The sequence below is a fragment of the Melozone crissalis genome, unplaced genomic scaffold, assembly GCF_028551555.1.
Source record: "Melozone crissalis strain CALT ecotype California unplaced genomic scaffold, PUWL_Pcris_2 ptg000013l_1, whole genome shotgun sequence".
In the NCBI taxonomy this organism is placed as follows: Eukaryota; Metazoa; Chordata; class Aves; order Passeriformes; family Passerellidae; genus Melozone; species Melozone crissalis.
In genome coordinates this window covers 49,026,481-49,050,366 of record NW_026535791.1, presented here as the reverse complement: position 1 = coordinate 49,050,366, position 23,886 = coordinate 49,026,481, and positions in this window count along the sequence as shown.

Here is a 23,886-nt window from a genome sequence, read left to right as displayed (position 1 = left end):
AGCCTAAGGTATAATCAACACTTCAGAAAGCCATTTGCTTGTCCTGTCACATGAAATCTAATGCCAGGTCATTTTCCTCCTACACTCTATTGAAGAGACGATGGCTTTAAATTAGTTTTTCACTTTAATAACTGAGGGAATAAAAACAAATAGAAAGGGGAAGCTTTGCCCTACTTTAAGAAAATAATTGAAGCAAACCTGTTATGTCTCAGCAAAGCTGTTGATCCTGCTAAGTGAGTCATTGCTGTCGACTTTGCCAGTTGTTCCTACAGACACCACCAGAAAAAGGTAGGCCCAACGCTGAGTGATGAACAAAAGCCAGAGCAAAAATATAATTAAAATTAAAAAAAAAAGTGGAGCAGGAAGAAGGCAAAAGTGAAAATTTAATTTGCTGCTCAAAGGAGACCAAGCAAAATGTGCCTTGAAGATTTATCTCTGGAGAGAACCATCTTAAATATTTTTGATTCAGCAGGAAATTCACATCCCAAATAGGGCACAGCAATCCAGTCAACAACAGAGACAGGTTTTTGAAGTGAAGGTTTTGTATAGTTCAGGTGGTGGTTGTTATCTCCAGTGATTCATTTGCAGCCAGTCTACTTCTTGATAGACTGACTACTCACCAAGCCTTCAAGTGTCTCCAGAAAGCTGACGCTGCTCAGCTGAAATGACCCCGGTAGAACTCACTACACATCACTGTCACAAATATCCTGGCATTTGCACAGTTCCTTCACCTGAGGCAGAGTTGGTCATGGGCACATCATGCAAATCCACATCATAACACTTACAGCTTGTCACTAGTGAATAATATCCAGATCTCTGCAGGCACCAACAAGAATTACTTAATCCCACTGCTGAAGCTGTGATTACACAAGATACAGAAGGAGCAGATCCTCCTCCTCCTCCTTTCCACTCCTTCTCTCCATTCATGATTCAAATGGCAAACTCCTGTTGTTTTCTTTGGATCAACTCTGGTTTTCACTAAACCTCTCCATTAACTAATTAAATTTGTGACAGAAGCAGAAAATTAACACAACAAAACCAAACAAACCTGGATGGTTTTTCTGCCACTTTCTGCAAAGTCATGAATTCCAGGGCTGCTGCCAGGGATGGAAAAGACCACCCAGCAGGAGCAGGGGGGAGATGAGCAGGGGAAGCAAAGGTGCAGGTCCTGTGCTTTTTTGGTGGCAGCAGACTGTTGTGAGATCAACTCAGCTGCCTGGAAAATTGCAGTCTAAGAAAGCACAGAATGTTTCCAAGGCATTTGAGGCAGTAGACTTGTCTCCACCATCTTCGTGCTTCTCAACTCAGTATATCAGATTTGTACACAAGAGAAACTTATAAACCAAAGTAACAGAAATTGATGATTAGGCATTTCAGGCACCAGCCATGCCTTCACCTACAGTACTGCACTACTGCAATTCCAAGACTGGAGGGTTGGCACTAATCTGAGATGAAGCTATAGAATTGTTCCTCTTGCAAAATGTCCCAAAATTCCGTATAGGCAGGAGTGTGTTTGGAACACACTGAACAAAGTCTATCCTCTTAAGAAGGACAAAAAGATTGGGTTACAAGGGCCAGTTAATGCAGATCAAGAAGCAGCAAGTCCCTGTAAGGGAGGTATAAAATTTCAGGCAAAATTCCCCCTAACAGAAGATGGATGAATACTTCACATTCTGGATTCCCAGGCATGGGAACACAAACAAGTGTGAAGAAGTGTGATTCTACTTTATATGGGGTTTTTTCCCCTAGTTTAATTGAAGAAAAATGAAAGCAGGAGCTGTGGAAAGTGAACCAGGAGAACTGAGCCATTCTGGATAGAATTACAAAGTCCCAGCCTTGGTATCAGGTTCAATGATGGCATGAGGATTGGCAACAAGCTGAAAAATACACAGCCAACATTGCGAGATATCCTCGTGGGCAGTGTAAATCACAGAGCCAAAGGTAGCCCTGAGCTTCTGTTCTTTCCTTCACAGTTATTTCTGGATCAGAACTGCTCATAGAGCACATTTTGCTGTACTTTTGTGCTGGGGATTAACTGCACGTGGCAGCCAGCCACACAATTAACAGCCTTTCACTTTATGCAGCCACTCTTATCAAATGAATCCCAGAGCGCTCTTCAGACTTTATTAGGCCATTTGTAACTGCTGTCCTTTCCACACTCAGCCTGTGCACCATGGAGAAATAGTGCTCTCAGAAATAACCTAAAAATTATTGAAGAAACCAGAAGCAGCTGCTTACCAGTTCCCTGAGAGAAACAGCCAGACACTGCAACAACATTTAAGGTGACCAGAGGGCCACATGCATTGAGGGCTCCAAAACCTACACTGGCAAAGTAACCAGGTTCTTATTTTCATCAGTAACAGAGGTAAAGAAAATCAGCAACAAAATGGCTATAAGAGGTTTTAGCAAGCTTTTCCAGAGAAAGAAACTTGATTGGGTTTTTTGCTTTTCCATGTCCACCTAGCAGGCTTTGAGCCTTCTAAGTCAGAAATTCCCAACTTTCCTCCCACATAAACCAGAGGGAAGCTGCAGCACTGCCCATCAAGCAGGGAGCTGGCATCAGCTCTGCCTTTACCCATCCTCCTTATTGCCTTGGACTGCTAGGCCTCTGTGTCACATGTCTTGATTTTTCAGGTGTGTTCTCTGTCATTTGCATCTGATACAGTATGTGGCTCTTACTATCTGTATATTCACCATATTCACTTCCTTACCCATGACCTCTAGCCTGAGTTCACTGAAACAAATATTTTTTGAAACCAGTACTTTCTGAACGTAGCTCATCAAAATCTGCCTGAGTCTGAAGGACAGTAAATGGTATTTCTTCTATTCCAGGACTATCCTTTTGTAAAAGTTTTGGTCCCAGTTCTAATTACAGAGGGCTTGCTCAGCAAAGGAAAGCACTCAAAAGAAAAAGAAACTAAAATTGTGGCACTAAAAGCAAAAACTACCTCAGCCTGTCCCCAGCTTCTGTCTGGACACAATTCTTGAATACAGATACATCAGTTTTACTAAAGCTTCCCAAAACTGTTTAATCAGAGGCAGAAAGCAAAACAAGAAAGCTTCAACCCAAATAGTTGAGACTTGACTAAGAAACTTCCAAGTAAAAGAAAGGCTTCTACAATGAAAACTATGAGGCAGCTTTAATTGCTGTGGAGGCAACCAAACAATTATATAAAAAGTAGTATGGTTGTAAATCCAGGTGTTTCATAGTCAGAAAGTTCCAAAATGATGGAAAAGTAAATATATACTGTAGCCTTGCCCACATCAGCTGTTAAGCCTGTGCTCTGTAATTAGCAGGTACTGGTATAAGTAATCATTAGAAAACACTTTTTTTCCACTCACCATTTCAGAAATTGGTTAAGCCATTTTGAAGGACATTTGTCTTTTGACGCATAAGCAAACTTATGCAGATATCTGCTGCAAATCTCTTTATCACCAGGGGAAATTCAGTAATGTTACACATGAAAATAGGATCAGTGGAAGTATTTGGCAAGATCTGCCATAACTTGTGCTACTCTGTGATCTTTCTGTGATTTTACAGTTCACCTGACACCAGTCCACAGTCAAACTTCAATGCAGTACAAGTCATATCAAATCTTGTAAAGTATTTTTCTACTCTCCCTCTGTTGCAATTGAAAACTTTTTACTAGTCACATGTATGTTCTAACAGCAGGGAAAAGTGAGAATCTTTTTTACTTAAGGACATTCTTTACCAATTCCAACTAAAGAAAGAATTTTTCTGAACCAGACTTTCCACTGGCCTGACTGATGGAAATTGCTCTGACTCTGGTGGCTCAGGCAGTACTCATGAATGAAAGAAAAGGAGAATTCCCTTTCTTTCCTCTGGAAGAGGACTACAGCTGTATCACCAGCAAGCGCCTGTCAGCTTTCTTTGCTAACCAAGCTTTGGTGCCAAGAGAATAATCCTGAAAACAAGACATATAAGGTTATTAAATCAAGGCAGTGACAGCTTATTTTATATTTCTCATTTCTGTCTGCAAGAACAATTTAAAAAAAAAACAGACATCTAAATGAGATGGGGAAAAAAGAGAAAAATAGCTGAAACAAGCGTGAAAAGTAAGATGAAGGAAAAAGGAAGAGATCATGTTAATAATGGAAGGTAAAAGAACATCTAGAACAAGACAAGGTTCCAGAAATAGCAGTTGTCTCCTGTGAAAGCAATTTAGGAAGTAGCAAAGAATTCTTATTCCCTCTTGGATAATGACAGCATTTGGAAGTTTTACTGTCCTCAGCCTTCCTGCTTTGCCCTTATTCTGAAAGTCAGTCCTTTCCTGGCATAGTGAACCAGCAGAACAGGAGTCACAAACCCATTTTGTGATTGCAACCCTATACATCAACATATTTTGATTTCTGTAGTTTAAGTTAAAATACTGTTGTTTCTATGCAGACAATAACTTCCCACGGCAAAAATGGACTTGTGAGGATACTAACCTTTTTACCTATGCAGCTAAACTTAGCAAAATTTGTAAACAGAACTGTAGAATTAGCTGGAGTATGTTGGACAATCCGGTGGAAGGATTCATACAGTTTAGGATACTAAGGGGTTAAGTATTCTGTAAGAGTGTAGATATTAAAGGCATTATGTCTTCAATATAGTGAAAAAACCGTGAAGCAAAATGACATAAAAGCCATTTCCCTTACAATTCCCAACAAAATTCCTTTGAGACTATAATAGCTAGTAAAGAAAAAGCCTAACTGGGAAAATTACTATAAGCCAGCAGCAACTGTAGCATAACTAATTGATCTGATTACAATTTGGAGTTTTCTTCCATATGACAATTTTCATCTAAAATTGATGCCAGCATCAAACCATGACAGTATCCAAGGCCTCTCCGGCAAGGACCCAATTGGCTGACAGCAAATACTTCAGAGTGAGGGTTTTGGAAAATCTTGAGAGGCTCTGAAGCCCCTGAGCCACTTGCCACAAATGAGGGAGAGTTCTTAGCAGAGCAATTCTCTCCCACTGCAGCAACACTTCCTTCTTTACTCATGATTTCATGCAATTTTTGTGTCTGTCACAGTAATTGCATTCACAGAGTGAAAATACTAAAAATACATAAAATTTGTTTCAAGCTTCCCTTTTAATAGTATTTAGCAGCTTGAAACAAGGAGAAGCAGCACCCCATGACTGATCAACTCTTTGCATGTTATAATCTTCCATTCTGTTAAACCACCACTGATCTATGGTCTGGGGGACAGACACATATTCTGTACTACTTATTTTTAATTACACTTCTTCAAAAGAAAATGTGGATTAAAATCACAAATTATCTTAGCATAGCCAAGTAGGGTAGCAGCAATTATGTGCAATTATAAGGGTAGTAGGGTTATCAATTGAAACCAATACTTAAACCAGTATCAGCTCTTCATTTATTTAAAATAGAATTTCATCTGCACTCATGTTGGAGGCTGCGCTTAGATATGCTTTTCTAAGGTATTTTCACCTTTCTTGTTTGCAACGTGGATCAGTAGAAAATGTTTGAAATTATGATGAAAACTTCTTTTCTGAGAGACAGAAATTTTAGCAGACAAGACTATGACTTTTTAGTACTGAACTAATAGTAGAAATACCACCTACCATAACCACCACCTTACAGTACTTTGGTGAATGCCACAAGGCTGCAAACTGCCAATTTTCTCCTGGCTTGAGAAAATTGGCAGTTTCCCAGGGCAGGATCCCCAAACCCACCAAACCAGAGAGAAAAGCTTCACCATACCTAAGTGTCTGGGTCAAGAAGGAAAAGGGATTCTTATTTTCCCAGACAGAAGTGGGACTGGTCCAAAAGCTGCAGCAACACACATCCCAGAGTGCACTGAGTATGTCCAGAGCCCCTGTGGAGGAGGTGACCTCAGTGCAGTGGTCAACCACAGAGCTCCATGGCTGGATGGAGGTCACTCAAGCCACCAGCCATGATGGGAAAGTGCCAGGACAGACAAACTCAGCTTCTGTTGGGCACATATTATCTGTTTCCTTCAACAGTAGCTCATTTCTAAAAGAAAAATTATGAACTCTTTAAACAAGAGCCAGAAAGTAATTTAATGAACCAAAACTTCCTTTGCTATCAGAAGGAAGATGACAACTTGGCTTTAGTAGCAATTCCAATTTTTAATGAAAATATTCTATGCCCTTATGGCTGAACTCAAACACCCTGGAATTCCCCTGCTTCACATGGTTCTAGCTGGATCATCAGGGGACAATGTAAGGAGCCAGCTGTCCTTAACAAGCTACATCATTGAACCCAAATATTTCTTATCTCCTTTTCTTCTTTAAAAGCTTCATTTTGGGATAATAATAACCTAAAACACTTGACCAAATGCCACTTCCCTTATAATTAAGTAGAAATCTTACTCTCTTCAAATCCCTGTCTCCAGAATGAAAACACTTTGCTACTGAAGCACTGGTATGATTACAAACTAAATACTTGAAACAAAAGAGAACTGAAGTACCACTTATAAAAAAGAATGTTAAGAGTTACAGGAAATGTTAATCTCAGGGTCAAGTTCTTCGTTCATTTTCACTATTGTAAATCCTGGCTAGCAGCTTTATCTTCATTGCAGTTGCTGGGAGTATTATAGCCTTACATTAAGAAATCATGTCAAAAAAACCCTGATTAGCTCATTTTGAAGTTTTAAAGACATTGGACTGAGATTAACTACCAGCTCAATGCCATGGGAAACAAGATGTCACTCTTCCCCTCTAACTCCAATTCTTGTGCCTCTCTTCCATTCTGTTTCTCTTATACTTGTGCTCTTGAAATCCTGAGCAAGGTCAACTGCAAGAGAAAAAGCCTTTTTTTTTAAAAAGGAGAATAGTCTTCCAGTGGGTTAATTCATTAAATCAGTTAATTGAAGATGAATTTAAGACTAAGCAAGCAAGGAAGGAAGAAGTAAGGACACATATTCCTTTGGTAAAGTAGAAAAACATTTCCTCACTGCCTGGCAGTATTTAACACCAAAATAGCTCTCCTAAGAATTGATAGAAACACATGAAATCCAGTAAAATGGTTGCAACTCAATAATCCAGTTGGTTACCATAGAAAAGTTATGAATATAGACACAATAAGGGTTTGTCCAAGTTAAGAATGACTAATCTGGTATTCACACACACACCCCTTTAAACTGGACAAACACCAAGTATGAGTGTATTTATTTTATTACTTTTTCATATTTACCACAATAAAAGGAATATTACTTAAATATTCCAAATTTGTTGGTTTTTTTTTTTTAAACAGTTTTTATGATTTCAGGATAAAATTATTCACCAGGATTTCCAGTCCCAAATTTAAGCAAGAACAATGAGTTGAAACCATATTGTCTGCAGTTTTAAAAAATTGAGTCAAATCTTCTAAAAATGTTGCACTTGTATAATTGCATTAAAAGTTGTAAAACTGAAATATGAATTGTGATTATTTTTAATATTATTTATAGTTGCTTTCTAGTTACAGAATAAGCGGAGTTCATGTTTTTAAGTTTTCCTTTCCTCTTACAAAGTTAAGGAACCTTCTTTTGAAGTATTCAGTTGATGCAGCAGCAGTAACATGAATAAAAGGGGGAGAGAAAGAGGTGTTACAGTTTTATGGCACAGAAGTTGTAATAAAACTGTAACAGTGAGGATCTTTTTTATTAGATACTAGGAAAAAATTCTTCAGGCTGGTGAGGCACTGGAACAGCTTGCCTAGAGAACCTCTGGATGCCCCATCCCTGGAAGTGTTTACAGACAGGTTAGATGGAGCTCAGAGCAGCCTGGGCTAGTGAAACGTGTCCCTCTCCATGGAAGGAGGGCTAGAACTGGACAATCTTTAAGGTCCTTCTCAATCCAAACCATTCTGTGATTCTGTGATCTTTCCTCCTTATTCTGTGATCTTTGTTCCCTTCCAACACTCATATTTGGCTCTATCCTAACATCACTGAAGTCATCTCAACTGCTCTGTGTTTTAAATGTACTTCTAAAAATAAATGGTAATTCTTATTAAAGAAAGGATGTAGGATTGAACTTGTATGTATTGAAAAACTACATCAGCACAAAAGAGCAAAAAAAAGCATCAGTGTCATGCAGCCACAAGCAGAGGTTACCAGGACAGAGTACAGCACAATAGTTTGTTTAAATCTGTGGTTTGATCTGTCCCTTCAGTATTAAAATAATTCCATCCCACCATACAGCCTGCTGTGAAGGATTGAAATGACACCTTCACCCCAGAGCTGAGGAACTCTGGCATAAAGTCACACTAATCAGAGGGTCATTCCACACCATTCTCACTATTTGCATTCCAAGACAAGCCAACTAGGGCAACAAGCAAATCAGCTCAGGTATAAGAGAAGTTTAAACTCTTGAGTATAACAGTTATTCCACAGTCCTCAGCCACTACCCCAAATTCAAGCACATTTACATAAGACTGGACACAGATAACCACAGAGTTTGAGGTCCAGGTTCACAAGTCAGTGAGAGGTTGGTGCCTGAAATATCATGTGGGCATGTCACTTCCTTGCCAACAAGAGGTACAGATATTCTTTTGCTCTTCTACAGATGAAAAGCCAGAGTCTGAACAAACATATGAACCACAATGTGTAGAAGCACTAGAGTTTATTGGGTTTCAGGAAGGCACTGTGCAATTTGTCATCCTGAAGTTCTGCTACAGCTCTCCAATTCACAAGCTCACTTCTACTGGGACTTTGTGAACAGTAATTATTAAACTATACCTGGGGGAAGATATGGCACATCAGGAGAAAGAACATGCCCATGGTGGAAACAAAGATCACACAGGAAGGAATGTGGAGACGTGATGGTTGATGTGCTACTGTGTTAGAGGGGTAGGTAATGAAAAACCCCCATGCCTGCTGTTGTTCCTGCCCTCAAACATCATTTCTAGCTGGAGCAGCCAAAGAAAAGTTAAATGAGGAAGGAAAGCTTAAATGGAACATCCTGGTCACCTCCACATCCGGCATCATCCTCTGTTTCCTTATTAACCAAATATAACCCAGATTTATTTCACTGTCACATTTTCTTTCGAATCAGCAGATTCTTTATTTTTTTAAATAAGGGAAAGCTTGCTAAAGCTGTTGGAAAACACACAAGCTCAAGCACAAGGATAATGGTTACAGTATATATGTGTATGCAGAAGTGATACACTACCACATTCTAGCAATTCCCTTGTTTGAAAAAAGAGCAAAAGGAGATAATACTACAAAAACCATAGGGAAGTAATGATTTTCTTATATATTTAAGTAATGCTAAAATATTTCTTCAGCCTGTAGAAGCTTGACATTTACATGTACTGTTAAAGGAAGAGAAGAAAATCCTTCTTTGGTATGAACAGAGATGCAACTTGTGAAGTGAATCACAGCTACCTTTCTGCAGTACTTTCTTTCAGTCCTTTTTGGGACTGTCAATAACCTGACAAAGGAATTCAGCCACAGATGAGAAAGATTTTTTGCTTTCTTACCTATTTCTTTGTCGCTCATGACCAACAGAAAATTAATTTTGCATTCTGCATCAACCAGCAAATTTTGAGTCTCATTTCCATTTTAAAACTCACAGTTCTCTTCATGAATTAAATATGGCATCTAGTAATACAATTGCTACAGTAAGGCTGGAATTTTAGTTCCAGTAATACACTGATTAAACTCTGCCCTCAGGAGTTTCAGCTTTCAGCATGACAAAGGTTGCTTTGATTATCCCACGTCTGCATTATCTATGTATAAGGGCTTAAGTGCAGTGCCATGATTTGGGAGGCATGTGGAATCGTGCCTGTCATATATAATCTATAGGCATACACACAAATTAAATCCCATTGAGCTGGATTCCCTGGTGCCTTCCCAGAGCTCAGCTGGCATAGTTGCACTGAAAATTGGTCCCATTCTCAGGAGAGAGACAATCACTGCTTGCCTCTGCCTTCCCACCCCCATCCTCCAGCTGTCCCTCCTGGAGCAGCTTGCTGCTTCATTTGTGCACTGCCAGCACTTCATTGCAGGAACTGTGGCCTCCAAATTGCTCCTGCCACTTCATTAACGCCATCAGAAACAGAAGCATTTGCTGAACAACATAATATTGATAATTGGTTTAATTTGGTCTCACCACCTCTGCCAGGCTTCCATGCAACAGAAGCATAAAGAGCAAACCTGGCCAAGCTCTTTTAACAGCCTGCATGGCACAAGTTTCATTGCACTTTAAGGCTCCTTAGTTTAAAGCTTAGCACAAATTAAAATACAAATTAACAGGTTACTGTGCAAGAAAGCACAGCTTTAACAGGCATGGCTTGCATCTCCCAGAGGCCAACACACCTTGGATTTTGGGCCAGCTGGTACGTAGCAAACAGAGGGCACCTGCAGCCTGGCTGCACTCACATAAATCTGTGTGAAAATACACAAGGAAAGACAAGCAAAGATGGTATAGACTCTCAGGAAATACTGGTTACCCACTGGTCACAGTCCCTGCAGCTTTTCTATTTTCTGTTTTTTGCAGTTCAGTCTCTCCTTTGCTACATATGTTCTCACAGCCCTGAAAGCAAGCTTCTCATGTGAAGTTAATGTGCAAATTACTTCATCTTTGCTGCTGCTCCAACTTCATAGCTGTGTTTTGCAGTACTGATACATCCTGTATCACACTTTTAGAACACACCAGCAGTCACCAGCTAAAGCATTTCAGTGTCACATCTACATCCTAGGCTAGGCAAAACGTGACTGATAGCTTAAACAACACAAAAAAGACACACAGATTGGCAGGCACATGAGTTGGCAGATGCACAGTAAGGATACAGACCTGACTGGTGCAAGCTCCTGACAATGAGGACACACATGGAGGCACCTCGTCCACTGTACTGTCTTAGGACATCAGCTGAAGTGAGTCTTACTGTGAAAAATCAAAGCAAAATTTGCAAACATCATCTAAAGAAGGTATAAAACACAGATTGCGTTATAACACTAGTCATAAAAATTTGCAAAAGTTTGCAAATGTACAGATATGGGGGCAAAATAAAATTCACATTTGCTGGAAAAATCAGAGAAACAAAATGCCAGCAAATGGTCACAAGTGCATAGAGCTAGTCTGGACTTGAATCAAGATCAGTTTAAAGTACATCAGAGATCCAATCTAAATGTTTTGCACAACAAGTTTCAGGCTTTGATTTTGTGAGCTGAAGGCAGGAGCCCATTTCCTCCAGGCTGCATGCAACTAATAACAGCTGTAAAATGGTTCTGGCTGCCTGACAAGGCATACTTTCATCCTCTGACCTTTCTGAGAAAAATACCGAGGTTGGCATAGATGTACTGGCACATTTTTTCCATCATATAACATATTATGCTGATGCAACTAATCACTACACTGTAAACACGATTTTATTTTCATTTTTATAATTTCTCAGACTGATAAACACTTTCTGCTATGAAGTTTATAAAAATATACATTTTTTTTTTTAAATCTTGTTTGTAATTCAGAGTTCTTATAAAGAGAAGAATATTTTGAATGCTATGTTACCTCCAATACCAAAGACAGACATTAGAGTTTGACATACTTGGGCTCCATGTTCTGTGCAATAAAAATTCCCAGTACAAGTACATGGCCTACTTATGAAACCAACCAGGAAGTGGGGAGAAAAAATGACACCAACTTGGGAGTTTAAATTATGTGCCAAAATAAAATATCCTGTTTACAAGGGCACTCAGCATTCTCAGACAGACGGCAAATAAAAAAAAAAATAGAAGCCTTCTTTTGTTGGCTAAGTATGGTTCCATATCTTAATTAGATAATCAAATTTGAATAAAGATGTTTGCCTCCAGTTTAAAAATGTTGTTATCTGACCACACTTGTAAATGGCAAACAGCTCAAGCCACTAAAATCAAAGGGGAGGCTAATTGCATTAGGCTAAAGCATGCAAAGGGCTTGACTTTACAAGTCCTCCATGTACAGAGCTCTCCCTGCCTACAGGATCAGAGCCTTACATGGGGATCTGAGACCTTCCTGGCCCTTTCAGTTCTATTCCTCATGCTTGAAGAGCTATCTTGCCATCTGGCATAGGCTTGCAGCAGCTGCACAAGATAAATTCAAGCAAAACATATTGGCACAGGAGTAATTAACAATTAGAGGGGGCAAGTACTGCACATTACCTTATCTAAACAAAAGCTCGTGGGGAGTCCACACCCCTGAGTACATCATGATCACCTACCACCTTTTCAGCTGCAGAATTTATTCTTCAGCCTTAGGGGTCTGGGGAATGCTTCATCCAAATCACTGCTCCCAAGCATATTTTGGGCTAAACTTTAAAATTTTGGTCTTAAACTATGAATGCACATATATATACACACGTTTAAAATATATAAAAACTGAAGAACTTATCTTTTGATAAGTTCAGTAAAATGCCTGCATTTTTTGGTTTACTTGAATTTCATAGTACTTTCAAAGCTGCCCCCCAGTAAGCACTCTGTTTAGACAAAAATACAGTTTGACCCAATCATGCAACTGAAGAAATAAACTTATTTTTACAGAAGAAAAGAATAACCAGTTCACAAGTTGGAAGAGGTATTTAATGGCAAATTACTAAGTATCATCATATTGTTTACAGAAGTGACTGGGATCTTTTCAGATCTTTCCACATGTGTCTTGGAATATGTATTGAGCAAATCTCTCAATTAAACATGGAAAATAATTTAGGGTGGAAAGGACCTCAAAAATCAAGTCCCATGACAAGTCATAACCACACTGCCAAGTCCACTACTAAACCATGTCCCCAAGTGCCACATCTACACATCTTTTGAATACCTCCAGAGATGGTCACTCCAACACTTTCCTGGGCAGCCTGTTCCAATGTTTGTCAATGTTTTCTATGAAGAAATGTTTTCTGATATTCAATCTAAACCTCCCCACGACTTGAGGCCATTTTGTTTTGTCCTATTTCTTGTTAACTGGAAGAAGAAACCAACCCCCACCTGGCTACAACCTCCTTTCAGGCAGTTGTAAAGAGAGGTGAGGTCATCCCTCAGCCTCTTCATCTCCAGGCTAACCCTCAGCTGCTGCTCATATTTGTTCTCCCGGCCCTTCACCAGCTCCCTTGCTCTCCTCTGGACACTCTCCAGCACCAGTGGAAATTTTCTTGCAGTGAGGGGCCCAGAACTGAGCACAGGATTTGAGGTGTGGCCTCACCAGTGCTGAGTACAGGGGGACAATCCCTGCCCTGCTCCTGCTGCCACACCATTGCTGATCCAGGCCAGGCTGCCATTGGCCTTCTTGGGCACCTGGGCACTGCTGGCTCATGTTCAGCTGCTGCCACCAGCACCCCCAGGTCCTTTTCCACTGGGCAGCTTCCCAGGCACTCAGCCCCAGCCTGGAGTGCTGCAGGGTGTTGTTGGGACCCAAGTGCAGCTTGTTGAGCCTCACATAATTGGCCTTGGCCCTTCAATCCAGCCTGTTCAGATCCTCCTGCAGAACTTCCTATCCTCCAGCAGATCTACACTCCCATCCAATTTGGTGTCCTCTGCTGAGGGTGTACTTGGTCCCCTCATCCATATCATTGACAATGATATTGAACAGATCTTTATATGTGGAAGAAAAGACAGTTTTCTCTTTACACCACAGAAATATGTGTTTTCTAAGAGCCAGGTAAAGAATTGTTATGTCATGAAAGTGAAATGCATAGCTCCTTTAGAGTCCAGCTACTTGTGACTTGCTTGGTCACTCTTGCTGAGAGTGACCATGTTAATCCCACTGTGGTAAATGTGTGAAGTTCTAGAAAGTGATTTTCAAATCCTCAGTTTCCACAATGCCAAACAACTCAACTTAGTTGAGTCCAGTAGGACTGAAAGCCCAGACACTGCACTGAGTTTATTCACAAGAGAGAAAAGGCTGTTTAGATTTGAGATACTGGACAGGAAGAGAGAGAAAGATGCCCCATCCATGTTTTGACATGACTACCAACTGTACTACTTTCAATCACCTCTCCCCCCACTGCTTTGGGGATTCAACTGGAACAGCTTCACACATGCAGTGAGCATTACCTGTGATTCTTGTGCAGAGCAGCCCTGGTCTGTATGTACAACAAAGCCATTCTCACAGGTACATCAGGTTCTACTCACATGTGATAACTGATGGGTTTTGGACATTTGGAGTTACCATGCTTAGAGCAAATATATGTCCTTGAGCAGTAAGCCTGGACTACCCTGAACCTGCATGAGACCTAATGCCCATCCAATCAACATCCCAAGTGCAATAACTCTCACAAGTTTCTACTGCATTGTTGAGCAGAAACATAAACAAACATTTTAGCTGAGTCTGCATCCTGGGCATCCAAGGGATTTATGCTGCATGTAGAAAATGCTGCCAGCAGTTCTTGGGGTCTCCAGTCTAACAATGAACACAAGAAAGTGCAGCATCTCTGAACAGGTCCGGCCTCAGAGACTTTTGTGCCAGATTGTGATACCCCCAGTGTCACATAAAGAGCAGTGTGATTCTCTTTTCTAAGCCTCAGTCATTTTCTACTAGCTGCTGCCAGGCAGGAGGAGTGAAAACAAATCAACATGCAGAAACTGGATCTGTGGCAGCCAAGAGATTTCCTCCTCCAGGGGAATTTCTTACTGGTCATTTTCAAGTCCAATTCAATCTCCTACATCAACTGGAAAATGAAATCAGATAAACTTGACAAAGTTGATGATGAGAGACAGAACCTGGTACCTTTCTAAAAGTCACTTCCCAGGTGCACCCATTCTCCCTCCAGCCACAACATTTGGCATCTATAGGAGCCCCAAGCAGGTTTCGATCACGGTCCAGGTGGACATGTACATGCCAAGAGGTCAGCTGAATGCTGTACAATCAAGAAATCAACAGGTATTGGCATTGCCAGAACCAAAGGGAGGCATCTCACATGCCAAAGGTGAGTCAGTTAGCAAAAACCATAACACTTAACACTAAAACACACTGAGGCTGCTTTGCTGTGCTTCCAAAAGAGTGCATTGATCTAGAGACTGGAACAATCCAGGCAGCAGTTAGAGAAAAAAAAAACAACCCCTTCTTGATACTCTTGCCAAACCAACAGAAATGCCACTTACATTCTTACAGTTAACATCCAAATAACTGATCACATTTCATCACGAAGAAACATGTTGCTATTGCCTGAGGCAAGCACAGAATCTACTAAGGAACCAAATAGGAACAAATGAGATATTAAGCCTGAACTTGACTAGCAACATTCCAGTTCCTACCATATTTTTGGGGGGGGTTAATATTAGGAGGACAGATTATTCTATGGAATTTGTTACTTTCCTGTGGATTGTATCTAGCTGTAGAAAAGTGCAACTCAGCAAATTAGGACATGATTTATCTCTCTGGCCTTTGAAGGACAGGTGAGGTGCTCTTGGTTAATATACTGAGGAATGCAGCTCTGGACAAACCCTTGAGACTGATGCAAGCCTTGTCTCTCATTAAGCTAAAAGCCAAGAGGATTTTCAAATTTATTTTCAAACAATTTCTAAACTTCCAGTATGTGTGAAGAACTCATCAACTACTGATAAAAAATAAAACATCCAAGGAATGGAACTCTGCTTAGTCATGCTGAAGAGGAGCTAAGGGCACTGATTCTGATTCTGATTCTGCAAGAGGCATCCTCAGCCCCTGTGACTAATGTGACTCAGTGGCACCTCAGGTACTGTGGAGTGGTTGGTGTTTGGTTCCACGAATCTCGACTAAAGGCATTTATCTCCGTTTGCTCATCACAAAAAAGCCCTTAAAAGTACTTGTAGAGGCCATCACATACTGTGAGAAATGAGCACTGAAGAGGGCAAAACCCGAGTTCCACCTTTATAAAGATTGCTGGCAACAAATCAGAAGATATTCTCTCCCCAGCTGAACCTTAGTATCCATTTATTTATCTTCTTTCTGGATGAAATAAAATAGCCAGACAAATTAAACATGGCCAAGTGCTGGAATGATCAACATACTGGCTTGAGGAATACGGGCTCAGTTAGCACATAATTGACTGCTCCAGGACTCGTAATCCCGTTTAACAGTGACCCCTAGTGTTGTTCGGCAGCATCTTTGCTTTTCTGGGTGTTGGGCAAAAAAGATCAAATAAATGGTAATAAAATGAAGCTGCCTTTATATTACAGGGCAGTATCAATGCTCAGACTCTGTTGTGGATGAGTGGAATGCATCTCAGTCAAAGCAGAGAGGCGGCAATATGTTTCATTGAGGTAAGGTAATAATTTGACAGAGTTCAATAAATTCCATGGAATTTAACAGTGTTTAACAAGGTTCAGTAAGTTTGATGGCAAAGCTCACCTCATTAATTCATGCATGGAAGAAAAAGGCGGGGGAGGGGATGGAAGGGAAAGGAGGAGAAGAGGGGGAAGGGAGGAAAGGAAAAAGGAAAAAGGAAAAAGGAAAAAGGAAAGGAAAGGTTTTAATTCTATTAGAGCAGTAACTATTGAAAGCTCTAAAAACCCCTTAAACTCCCATTTTCTACTTAGAATAAGAACCAATTTGTAAGTTTTCAGTTTTCTAAAAAACAGCAGAAATTCGTTCGCACACAAACCCTCAGCTGATTCGAAACTTTTACAGTACCACTAGAGGGCAGGAGAGCAGCTTTTAAATCCAAGTCTTGCAATTTCAACTCCATCTGGCTAAAGACGTGCTGAGGAACGTCTCTTTTATAAGGGAACAAAATAGAAATGAGGTATTTCTCTCCTTATAGACTACTTAAATCTGCTAAATGTATCATCTTTTTATTACCACATACTAGCGCAAGAAAGGTAGTGCCAATTTGAGCTAAAGAATTTCATTTGCAATTAAATATCCTTTCAAAAACACTTTATTTTTAAACATAATCCAGCATCTCTTCATTCATTTCACTTATGCAATCTTTACTGGAAGATTTAGTTAATGTTTTTTTAGGGTACTCCTCCTCCAGAAAATAATTTTTCAAAACATATTGTTTTATATATCCCAGTCAGTTGTAAAGAGCTCAGATTCACTGAGCGACCCTCCCCATACATAAGCTGAGGACCATCAGGTTCTGCTTTCACAACTAATTTCCTTGATAGTCAAGAGGAACAGCCTTTTCTGGGTTTCTGACTGCTGTACAAAGAAGATGTGAGAATTAGTGTCTTTGAACACAGTATTTCACAGAATCTCAATGTGGTTGAGGTTTGCAGGCCAGGGGACCCAACTCCCAGCTGAAGCAGGGCCACTGGGAGCTGTTTGCCCGGGCCCATGTCCAGATGACTTCTGAATATCTCCAGGGACAGAGGCTCCACAATCTCCCTGGGCAGCCTGTGGCAGTGCTTGGTTACCCTCACAGTGAAAAAGTGTTCTCTGATTATCAGATGGACCCTCCTGAGCTTCAGGCTGTGCCTCTGCTTAGCATTGCCCCACTGGGCACCTCTGACCTCAGTATTTATTTACAAGTTGCAGAATCATGCACAACTACTTGTCACATCAGAGCATTTTAAAATGTGCAATCTGGCACTAAAACAAAGAAACCAAAATCAGTCTGTAACCTCAGATTAAGAACTTCTGCAGAAGACAATGCTGTTTTAAAGTGGGGGTGCATAGGACCCCCCTAAACAAGTCACATGCTCAATAATCAGTCATGGGAAAAAGCATGCTCAAGTCTCAGTCCTAAACAACACAAATGTCTAGGGACATAAAATAGAGGGGATTCACACCATGAGCACTAATCTGTCAAAATGCAAATGTGATTATGCAAAATACCAAGAGCACCTGCAAGAATAGTCATCGTGATCTATCTAATATCTAGATAGCATGAGAGATTTTGTCTACTTTTTGTCTGCTTGTGAGAACATGGTCTGGTTTTTTGTTCATTTTTTTGTTGGGGTTTTTTTGGGGGGGGTTTTGGGTTTTGTTTTTTTTTTTTGCTAAAAAGTTTCCATGAAATGGTAAAGTGTTTCTCTGATATGCATACTGATGACAGCAATGACAGGAGTTAAAAAACAGCTGCAACAGCAGTGATAAAAGATAGAAGACAGCTTTTAGAGGATAATGACAGAGACAACAATAAACATGGAGATAAAAAAATGCAAGCAAAACTAATCCCAAAGATGCTACAAAACTGCTTTTCAAGGAAATCAAAAGTATACATATTTTAACTATTTTCTGTTTCACATTGATTGTTTCTTATGCAGCCATTTATTAAATTTATTTATGGAATTGAAGGACGCAAGTGCCAAGCAATAACATCTCAGTATAAGAAAGCTGCATCTGTCTGGTACAGTGACCTGAGAAAAGTAAAAGTTGTTCTCTGGATATGATTATTTCAAAATATTACATCTTAGCAATGGGATAATCGAAATCTATATTTCTTAAAAAAATGCCAACAAACTAGATTTCATGTTGACTAATCAGAAAATATGTCATGGATTCCTTTGTCCATGCTAGTGCTGAACTGCAGTGGTGAGCATTTCTCTTCACAGTTAAAGGAAATGAGTCACAGACTGCAGAGCTGCTCAAGCTGCAGCCCATGCAAGGTGTGCTCAGTCTCACAGGCAACAAAGTGATCACAGGGCTCCTTCTTCACCGTCCCAAGGGCGAGAGAGCAAACTCTTAACCAAGCAGGGACATCAGCAGACTAGTGCCATACAGATGTCACAGACACTCTACAGCAACTGAGATAATACCTAAATACAGCTATGCTCCTACATGTGGAGAAACTCATTGAGGTCCTGGGTAGACTCCAGTACAACACATTTGAATGAGACAGGTGCTTAAGGTCTCGTTCTAGTCAGTAGAAGTGCAATTAACACAAATAAGAGAGTCCAGAGAGCCAGTCAGCTCCCCCCAGTGCAGACACATATGCTTGGTCAGCCATGTTATTGAGATTGTGCCACTGGCAACAGAAACTTCCAGGAAAATCAGAAAATCTACACTGATGGCAAAGCAAGCCCCAAGCACCTCATCTCCCTCCTGGTACATCCAGCTCAGCTCACCACCTCTGGCCACATAGATACCACACATCTTCTCAACAGAAATCTAAGGAAAATAAGATGTAAAGAAAATCTTAATGAAGCAGAAAATAAGTCTTAGAGCTAAGTCTTACTTCAACACATACAATTTTTTTAAACCTACATAGAGGAGCCTAACTGTAGTAAGTTAACATGTATTTGTAATAAAAGTCACTTTTTGTCATGCAAATATTTATTTCTCTGTGTTAAAATTTGTCCTGAAGGTGTTACATTTTATTGTGATCAACATGAGGAAGCAAAAGAAGATTGTGTTATCTTCATTTCCTTAAAACAGATTTCTCTTTTTTTGATTTCTGAGCAAGAAAGATGAAGCACCCTCAAACTCATCCTAGACACTCCTGTTAGCTAAAATGGAGTAGTACTGCAAGAAGGAGAGAAATCAGCATGAAAGAGGCCACTCTTCCAAAATTAATCTCTTGGAAAAAACAAAGCCAAATGTGATCTTGGTTGTTCTGATACAATCAATGGGATTCTCTCATCACCACTGCAATGAGTAAAAACCTGCTGCAGAAAATAAATACCAAGATTCTTTGCTTTACAGCAACAGGTTTGTGTCACAGACACATTTTATGAAAAATCCTTTTGTTAGGATCTTTTCTCCTGAGAAGCTGAGAGGCCTCCGAAACTAAATGTAAGCAATAATTATCTGCTGCTGTGCATCTTTGATTGGACTCATGTGGTTGTTTCTAATTAATGGCAATCACAGTCCAGCTGTCTCAGAGTCTCTGGTCACTCACAAGATTTTATTATCATTCCTTTCCTTTCCTTGCTAGCCTTCTGATGAAATCCTTTCTTCTATTCTTTTAGTATAGTTTTAATATATCATTTTTTAAAATATAATATATATAATAAAATAATAAATCAGCCTTCTGAAGCATGGAGTCAGATTCTTGTCTCTTCCCTTGTCCTGGGACCCCTAGGAACACTGCCACAGGTTTGCATCACCTACATAACTGCAGGACAAACAATGTTCTATGAGCAGCAAACCCACAAAGGCTGGTTTTGATATCAACCAACTCATGTGGCCCCCAATTTTTTTTGCCAAGCCCCAGCTTCTCTGTCTCCACAGTAACTCTAGTCCCTGTCCTGCCTTGTCCTTGAAGCCTTCTGACACAATCTCCAGTTGTGATCCTGAGCCATGCACATCCTCACTGGGCTCCTGGCAGGCCAAATGGAGCAGGTAACTCCTTGGCTGGAGCTGTAGCCTTCCTTGAGGGAAAGGGGGCACTAGTCTGTCCACATCTCTCTAATCTTGACACTGACTTCCACAAAACTTGCAGAAACTGACTCTGCTTTTGGAGACCTGTCAGGCTTGCTTGGTAGTGACTAGTGGGATGAAAGATATTTGGAAGAGGCAGGTCTGATTTATAGCAGCTGTGTAAGCCAAGCTAAAATAAGAAGGAGGAAATTTAAATAAAGGAAACTTAAATTTAAAAAACTTTAATTGCAGATTGCGTTTTTGACAGCTCATGCAGTTCATCATGAGCAATCAAATAACAGAAGTTCAGGTACAGAAATATCATGCTAATAAACTTAGAAGAAATGACATAATTTCTGTATGAAAAGGCAAGAATTCTGTAAGATAATTAAAGAATGCTGGTAGGAGACAAGATAAAGACAACTGCTTTCCTTTCCATTCTCTTCCCCTTCCATGCATGCCACAGGTGTCCTCAGTGGATCAAGTTCAGTCCATTTCCCAAATCACCATTTTTAGACCCACTGAAAATCAAAATAATACCTTTTCCAAGTTTAGCCATGCTGCAGGCAGCTGAGGGAGAGTCACACCCCCTGGGAGCAATTCAGATGTTCTGCCTCTGTAAAGTGGGGATTGCCAAGGACTGCCCCTTGGCAGGTCTGCAGTTCTTATTCACAACTTTGGAAACAGGAGCACACATGAGTTTGGGCTTGCAGGGATGGAGAAGAAAAACTTCAGAATGAGGGCTGCAGATCGTCACTCACTTTTTCCACTTACCTGAACAAAATAGCTGAGTTAGGGGCTGCCTCTGAAACCTTCCAGAAAGACTGACACCCACTCCTGGGCTATTTCAGAGAGAACTTCTCCCAGCTCAATACACACTTCCATTTCAGAGGCCTCACTTCAGCTACAGTACTCAAGCCAGAAACAAGGACACTTTCCAATATCAAAGAAGACTTTTTTCATGTACCAACTAAAAGCAAACACACACTTTTACTTGATCAAGTTTACCTGGTCTGGTGTAAAGTGACCCTGCATATGGCAGGGAGATTGCAAATAGATGATCTTAAAAGTCCTCTCCAACCTGAATTGTTCTGTGATTCTATGAAATGTGCAAGCACCAAACTGACTTGGAAACAGTAATTTCAAAGCAGCAGGAAGAAGCTATGTGATAGCACCAGCACATATCATGTCTACAGGTATTTTTAGAACAGAAGAAAGAAGATAGCTAAAGTAGATAAAAATACAGGAACTTCCACAAAGTCTTACTATGACTGTGGAGCCTTCCACTTCCTTTCAAGATTTAAGATACCTGAGTGCAAATTTTTAAATCAGTTTTTTTTAACTGACTCTCCATATCCTCAGCACTGTTAAAAGTATTATTAAACAAAGCAGTAGGTATATCAACATCACTTAACTACTACAGTAGGTTTGCTCTCTACTGGTTTTGAACCTGAAAGAGAAACTTACATATTATTTGAAACTACATAAGATTCAAAATTTCCTTTGTTCACGCCTAAAGTAATTTTTACCACTTTACCACTTCACAAAGACCTTGCTGTTCACAACATGATGTGTCAGCCCCATCTATTTGCTCACACACCTACATAACTCCCAGGGAAGGAGCAAAACAATGGAGTGTGTCCATAAGGGTGCTGTCTTTGAATGACCAGCTGCTCCATGAGAGCTGATGTCAGAGCAGCTTCTTGTTGAAGAAATGGGACTGGAGCCCACCTGAGCAGAGCCCCCAGGGCCACACTGCTGTAGCCCCCCAGCACAGCTTAAGCAACTATTCCTCTGAGCTCCAGTGCCAGAAATAGCTCACACAGATGAGATAAATTTTCAGGGAAATATAAAAAAGCAGCACATAACACATGTTAGGGAGCAGCATGAGATGATGTACTCTGCTTTGACAGTGTAAGAACTAGACAGATGCTAAAGGAGAAATAACACTCTCTATGTGCATTTCTGTACCTGTTTCCTCACATCCACAGAGCCTTCCCTGCACCACTCCAAGATCCCACAGATGACAGGTCCTCTCTGTGCTTCAGAGCAGCTCCTGGTGACCATAGCTGTTCTTCACTGTCACCCATCCCCAGCAAGAGCATTTGCTTCTCTTCTAACCCCCACACTTCCTGTGCATCTTTTTTTTCTTCCCCAGCCAAGATTTCTATCTTACTGGTTAGCACCAACTCCTAATTTTCATATTTTATTTCATTTTTTTGTTCTGCATTTCATGAAGTTTCAAACTCAGTTTCTCTACTGAGACATTTAAACTGAAAGAGGGCAGATTCAGACTAGATATAAGGAAGAAACATTTTATGATGAGGGTGGTGAGGCATGGGAACAGGTTGCCCAGAGAAGTTGTGGATGCTCCATTGCTGGAAACATTCAAGCTCAGGCTGGATGGGGACTTTGAGCAACCTGGTCTAGTGGAAAGTATCCCTGCCCTTGGCAGAGGGGTTAGAACTTGATGATCTTTGGAGGTCATTTCCAACTCAAACCATTGTATGATTGTATGATTTTTAAATTTATCTTGTTCTCTCTGAATTACTGCAGTTTCCTACCTTGATGTGTCACACTGAATGGAAACCACTGATCTCTGGTGAGTTATTATAACACCTGGTCAAAGAGGGAAACGTGCCACATAGGAAAACTCATGGCTCCACCATTCAGCAGTTTCTAAATGTTATCAAAATTTCACTCAAACATCTTTTGTTGTACACAGACAGACCAACAAGCTGATGAATACATATGCTGTCATTTCCATACTAATTTCAAAGAGGATTTTAAACCAACAGATGTAATGAGTGGAATGGTAGTACTCATTACAAGCCACAGGTTTCTGAGAACTGTAGGTACAAAAGCTTGATTGCATTCTGCCATGGAAGGTATTTGCACACCCAGAAGTTTTCTTTAGGGAAGTTGAATGTGATAATAACCCTCACTAGAGAGAACTGTTGGATCCAAAGAAACTATTATCACGTGGATTAGTTTCCTCATTATGTGATCTAATGGAAAGATGAACAAGGATTTTGCTTTCCCCAAGATGTTGGTTACCAAAATACGAAAAAGTAGCAGTCCTACAAATGCAGTTGTGTTAAAAAAAACCCCAATCAACCAACAAACTAACCAAAAAAAAAACCAAAAAACCCACAACAAAACAAAAACAAAAAACCCAAACCAACCCAGAATAAATTTATGTTTTACAGCAGGCACAAATATCTGCCTTCTGCAGCACACACACTCAATGGCACCAGAGAAGAATTGGCTCCCAAAAGATGACACAGCATGAGGTAAAAAGCTGACCTAACTAATAACTGGAAGAAATCACTGAAATCAAACAGTTTTACATCAAAGTGCAGCTACTGCAAATAATTCAAGAGAGGGCACATGGATCCATTTTCCTCAAACAGTTTGCTTGTGACCAGCTGCCACCTTTGTGGCCTTCTCCTCACTCTAACCCTGACACAAGTCTTCCTTCTCCATGGAAGCAAACACAGGTGATTCTTCCTTGTGTCCCATGAATATCTGCTCCAAGAAGTATTGGCCAACACCTGAAAAATCAGGCATTTTAATGGTTCACATTATTTGGGTTCCAGTAGTGAAAGCTGACATGTTTCAGCAGTGTCCTAGTGGATAATTCCCTAATCTGTGTGACACCAAAACTGCCTGGGAGATGCAGGATTCATAGAAAACCTCCTGACACACCA